The following is a 6,315-nucleotide window of genomic DNA, read 5'->3' as shown; positions in this document are numbered from 1 at the left end:
AAAAAAAAAAAAAAAAAAAAAAAAAAAAAAAAAAGAAGCAAGGGCTTGAGACAAGGCTCAGTAGTTCAACCACTTGTATAAATGCACTGTCCTTGTTCTATTCCCAACACAATTAGACAGAATTTCCTCTACATATACAGACTTCTATCACCTCTTGCACTATAGACTTGCTATTCCCTGACAGTGAACAACAGACAAGAGTCAGGTATAACTGTCCTCTAACCAGGGCTCATAGCCTCCTCTGCCCATAGTCCCAACTTGTCTCCCTGGCACACACCGTTGTAATAATTATTCTCATGATAACAGCATGGACATTATTCAGGTTTTATTATATGCCAAGTACTGCTGAGGTTACTCACATACCATTTTTAGTTCCCTTAACTCCTCTCTGAGGTATGTGCTACATTTTTAACCTTGTCATGGGTGACATAAAGAAAACCCAGAGAATAACTCGTCCCAATTCAGAGTTAGAAGAATCCTGCCCTGAGCAGTCTGATCTCAAAGCCTTCACACTTCAGCTCTCTACTATGCTATTATTCCATACCTGACATTGGGTTTCTGCCTTGCATTCTGAAATTGAACCATCAAGGAAGACCTCCTCCTCTAGTCATACAGTTTTAACCTGAGGGTGGACTCATTTCCTCTGATCACTTATTTAAAGACTGGATTTTGTCTGATGACTGTATTTTTAGCACATGGGAAACTGGGACAGAGAATTGAGAGTTTAAGGCCAGTATGGGCTCCAGAGCAAAGTTCTGCCATAAGAAAAAATGAGACACGGAGAATGAATTTAAATATTTCACACAAGAATCTGAAGGATGGGCTGGAGAGATGGCTCAGTGGTGAAGAGCACCAACTGCTCTTCTGAAGGTCCTGAGTTCAAATCCCAGCAACCACAAGGTGGCTCACAACCACCAGTAATGAGATCTGATGCCCTCTTCTGGTGCATCTGAAGACAGCTACAGTGTACTTAGATATAATAATAAATAAATCTTTAAAAAATTAAAAAAAAAAAAAAAAGAATCTGAAGGATACCCACAAAGGAAAACCCTGGCACAGACTCAGCTAAAGAGGAAAAGGAACCATCAAAGCCCCTTCCTTCCTTCCTTCCCAGGAGCTGGTCCTAGCGGAGCGTGCAAGGAAGCACCGAGACCTAGAATAGCAAGACCTAGAATAGCAGTCAGGGTACGGTGGCGCACGCCTCAACCCCAGCCACAGGAGCGGGGTGGAGGCAGGACCACCAGGGGTTCAAGGTCATGCTCATGAGTGCACAGTGAGTTTCAGCCTGGGGTCCTGTTTCAAAAAGGGGGAAACACAAAACCTAGCACAACATTTTTTTTCTTCCTTTTAAAAAAATATTTTTTTATTTTATGTGCATTGGTGTTTTGCTTGCATGTATGTCTGTGTGAGGGTGTTATAGACAGGTGCGAGCTGCCCTGTGGATGCTGGGAATTGAACCCCAGTCCTCTGGAAGAACAGCCAGTGTTTGTTTGTTTTTTTTTTAAAGATTTATTTTATTTATTATATGTAAGTACACTGTAGCTGTCTTCAGATGCCAGAAGAGGGCATCAGGTCTTGTTACAGATGGTTGTGAGCCACCATGTGGTTGTTGGGAATTGAACTCAGGACCTCCAGAAGAGCAGTCAGTGCTCTTAACCTCTGAGCCATCTCTCCAGCCCCAGGCAGTGCTTTTAATTTTTTTTTTTTTTTTTTTTTGAGACAGGGTTTCTCTGTGTAGCCTCTGGCAGTGCTGGAACTCCATTTGTAGACCAGATTGGCCTTGAACTCAGAAATCCACCTGCCTCTCCTTCCCAAGTGCTGGGATTAAAAGTGTGAATTCATTTTAATAAGGTAAATACAGAAAACTCCTAGGGTCTCCCAAGACTCTTTCAGGAAATTCAGTGGTCAAAGCTATTTTATGATAATATCCATGTGTTTAGTCTCAGTGAAGATACATGACATGGTATCTCAGCTGAGTGCTGAGACAGGTATGAGACTCCACGTGACTATAGAAATATAAGTCAACATTATTCTTTGCACTAAATTTCTATTATATACCTTTAAATTAAGATGTCATTTGTATTAATACGGAACTGTTCATGTTATTGTATTTTGCCATGAAGAATAGAATGGATTATTTACTCGTTTGGTTCTGAGACAGGGTCCCACTGAGTAGCTCTGGCTGGCCCGGGACTTATGACATAGACCAGGCTGGTCTTTCACTCCCAGAGATCTGTCTGCCTCTGCCTCCCCAATTGCTGAGATTAAAGGCAGGCACCTCTAGCCTATTCTTGTTTTTCTGAGACAGGGTTTTACTATGTTTCCCAAGCTGATCAGAGTCAAGCAATCTCTAGCCTCTAGTGACAGAGCAATTACAGGCCCAGCCCACTGTGCTCACTAAGATTTTTGGGGGGCCCTGATCTAGTTTTTCTCATGTATACTTCATACAAACAATAAAACTTTCAACAAGCCACATTTGACTGTATTTAACTACTGATCTCCTGTGTGTCTGGGCTGTTCCCTAAGGTCTAGTCACTATCTTAATTTTGTAGTGCTGGGATCAAACTTAGTGCTTTGTGCAAGGTATACCATTTGCAAATTTAAAAATCCAGAAATATTTAAGATAATACCTTCAATAGATTTAATATCTCAGAAGGCTGAATGGAGATACCTGATAATTGAAATTCTAATAGAAAATATTGATCTATATATTTTACATCAAAACTCCTGGGATTCTCAAGTATGAAAAGTTTTTGTTTTTCCTTAATGTCCCATTGTGTAGCTTTTCCCTTAGCCTCCTTAGTTGGGGATTACTGGTATGTTCTACCTTACCCAGTACCAGGTTACTGAGGATAAGAAGTTTAACACCTGATATTCTAAAGAGAAAAAGTCCTCTAAGGTGTTTACTCTGGTAAGTATGCTTCCAATTAAAAAAAAAAGAAAGAAATCCCTACCTCTGGTGACAGAGTGTTTACTTAGCATGTTCAAGGTCTGTGTTGGCTTCCCAGCACTGCAAAATTAACAAACTTCCTTATCCTAAAACTTCAAATATGATGGTGGGGCATATCTATATCTATATCTGTATTTATATCTTGGTTTCTCAAGACAAGGTTATTCTAAATTGCTTTGGCTGTTCTAGAACTCACTACGTATGTAGTCAGGCTAGCCTTGAGCTCAGAGATCTACCTGTTTCTGCTTCCAGTGCTGGGATTAAAACTGTGAACTACCACACCCAGCCCAAAACATATTTTCTGAGGTCTCACTTTTTTTTTTTTTTTTTTGAGACAGGACCCTTCTGAGTACTGGGACTACTGGTGTGAAAAGTACTCTGATTTTTTAAAAAACTGTTTTCTCAAAACAGAGTTATATTTATCCCATTTGTATGCTTCAAACTCAAAGAAGAAAATGACCTTAAACTTCTGATCTGCTGGCCTCCATCTCCCAAGTATTGGGAGGATAGGTGTGCACCACCATGTCAGGTTTTCTGTAGTGCTGGAGATCACATCAGGGCTTCATGCATGCTAGGCAACTACTCTTACAACTGAGCTACATCTCCTGCCCTGCCATTTAAATTTCTGAGTATAGATGTTTTGCCTGTATGTACGTCTTTGTACCATATGCATGCAGTGCCCAAGGAAGCCAGAAGGCGGCACTAGAGCCCCTGGGACTTGGTTAATGGATAGTTAACTGAGCTTTCTGAGTACTAGGAATTGACCCCAGATTCTCTGGAAAAGCAGCCAGTATTCTTAACCAATAAGTCATCTTTCCAGCTCCTGCCACTTAAACTATTAAATTCATTGCTAGCATTAGTAATTTAACTTTCACATAGAGACAGTTAATAAACCAGAGGCCTCACCTAAAAAAAATGTCTTGCAAACTTGGACTGGCATTTGCGCTTGGCTACCTGCACTAGCTGCCATCACTCAATGGAGAGGACACAATTTGAATTGCCATAATCCCTACTAGTATGATCCCTCACTTGTTTGTCCCCATAGGGATGAGTTATTACCCTGATCCGGCAGAAAAGGTAAAAGGTTTTTGTTTTGCAATGAACATCATCAACAAAGGCATACTTCAATCTAAAAAAAAAAAAAAAAAGTCTGCCTTCCTCAGAAGAGGTCAGCTAGCATGTGCCTTTATGCTTATATTTATCCTTCTGCTGATTTTGCTAGCAACATGTATGGTCTTCACACTAGTGCAAGGATGCTGAGAAAGGCTGGAAAGTGATCCACAGAACACAGCAGGTGTCTTGAATAGGTACAAAAGAAGAAAACTCACCAGAAAAGCAAGTGAGTGACTCTCCAGGAAACAGGAGGGCTCAGCTTAGGCCCCACTGTGAAGGGGTTTCAGGTGGTAATCAGGCCTTCACTATCTCCTCCTGGAAGGGTGAGGTGGTCATTTTTGAAAACTCATCCAATATCTTTTTGCCCTGAAAACAGGTAGTGAAAAGCAGGGGAAGTCAGAACTTGGATCTCAAAACAAGCAAGAAAACGGGTATGAAACTGGGGAGAAAGACAATTTGAGGAAGTGAAGCAATACTAAGCTGGAGAGAGAAATGTAGAGGAAATTTCTATGTCTTTAAAACAAACAAACAAACAAAAAACCCAAAAAACAAAACAAAAAAAAAACCCTTATTCCCTTTCCACCACCCCAGCCAGGTAAGCGGTTACCTAGAGGGTTTTGTGGGGCAAATCTAATGGGGGTAGAACTGGAGAAAAGTAATTTTTGTTGGAAAAGTTAGAAAGGAGGGTTAGAGAAGCAAACACATTAGAAGAGAAACTCGAAAGAAACATGAGTTGGTTTCTTATAATTGGGCAAGTTATTCCAAAAGGGGAGCGTGTAGCCTAGATAATATTATTATTCTATTTTTTTGCTGGAAACTAGGGAGATCTTGGCTGAAAACAATAATAGTACACTTGCTAGAAAAAGCACAGGGAGAGGCATGATCAAGGAAGAGAGGAAGAGTTTGATGGTTGTGCTGGAAGATCCTCGAAAAGAGATACATCCGGGTCCCCCAAGGCGGGACACCTGAGGAGGAAGGGGACGGTCAGCAGAGGGGCCTGCGAATGCAAGGCCGCGGTGCAGAAGGCGCAGAGGTCGGGTAGGGCCCGCGACGCGAGCTGGGGCGCTGCGACGGGGCAGTTGGGGCACCTGGCGGGGATCGGGTAGAAAATAAAGGTGGGTGCAGTGGGCCGGGGGCACCCCAAGCGTCTTGTCCAAGGAGGAAGGGGGCTGCGGGGTGCAGAAGGAGCGTGCGCGACGCGGAGCTGAGCGGCGTCCTTGGACAGGAACCACACGGGCCCGCGCTCGGGGAGGAAGACGAAGCCACGGAGAGGGTGAAGAGGGGTTGAGGTGAGAGGAAAGGGCGGACAGACAGGGCTGGGGAGCGTGGGGAAAGGGGAAAGGGGCAAGGGCAGCAGCAACCGGGTTTTACCCGCCCCCGGGGGCTCGCGCGCCGGGCCTCGTGCCTCGCGCCTCGCGGGGGCCTTCCCAGCGGCCGCCCGTCAGCCGCGAGGCGCCCGGACGACGCCCGGCGCGCACGCGCAGCCCGGTCCCGGCCCCTGGCGCGTGCGCGTGCGCCCGCCGCGGGGTGTGCGCGCAAGCCTGGCCGGGCGTCGGCGTCGGCGGCGTCGCCAGCGGGCGAGCGCGGCAGGCACGCGCGGCCCGGGCTCGCGGCGCGTGCCCCTGGGCCGGGCTCCCCGAGGCTGCGGGCGCGAGGGGGCGTGGCTTCCCGCGGGTCATGTGACCCGCCACGGGGCGGGAAAGGAGGCGGTTGGTCGCCATTTTGGGAGGCGGGCGGTTGGAAGACGGGGGCGGGCGAAAGGGGCGAAAGGGGAGGGCCGCAGGGGGAGGGGCGTGAACGCAGAAGAACGGAGGCCTCGTTCGAACAATGCCTGTGTGCACTCGACGCCCTCCAGTGTAGAGCCCTGGTGACAGCAGGGTTCCCTGAATGATGGAGACCACCACCAAAGCCGTTCTGCGCATGCTCTTGGGCAGGCTGATCCCTGGGAGCCCAGATCATGTGGGGTCCGCTGCAGGAGTTTGCAGGACTGGCTCATTTATTTACCATTTATTAATATTTTAAACACTGTCATGGGTTGAATCCCCCGTTCACTCTTAGACAAGCGCTTTTGCCCTGAACCTCATCCCCAGCCTTCAGAAATTCTAGGCAGGGGCACTGCCAGTGCCTGGGTTATGCCCCTAGCCCTTCACTGAGGGAAAGTCTAGGGAAGTTCTTGCTGCTGAGTTCAGGTCCTTAGAGGTAAATTCTACCCTGGTGCTCTACCACCGAGTTATGTCTTCAGCTCCCTCTGA

At 46.2% G+C, this 6,315-nt stretch overlaps 1 protein-coding gene across 1 annotated transcript in view; it reads right to left on the bottom strand.

The window, feature by feature from the left end:
• The window catches only part of Znf541 (zinc finger protein 541), a 37,102-nt gene extending 32,156 nt beyond the window's left edge, over positions 1 to 4,946 (bottom strand). The window contains exon 1 of the mRNA XM_021219709.2: positions 4,279 to 4,946. The gene's annotated coding sequence lies outside the window, so the exon portion shown is untranslated. The remainder of the gene's footprint in view (positions 1 to 4,278) is intronic.
• Positions 4,947 to 6,315: the final 1,369 nt, after the last annotated feature.

The sequence above is a fragment of the Mus pahari genome, chromosome 19, assembly GCF_900095145.1.
Source record: "Mus pahari chromosome 19, PAHARI_EIJ_v1.1, whole genome shotgun sequence".
In the NCBI taxonomy this organism is placed as follows: Eukaryota; Metazoa; Chordata; class Mammalia; order Rodentia; family Muridae; genus Mus; species Mus pahari.
Note: the sequence above shows the minus strand (reverse complement) of the source record. Positions and strands in the feature narration are given on the sequence as shown.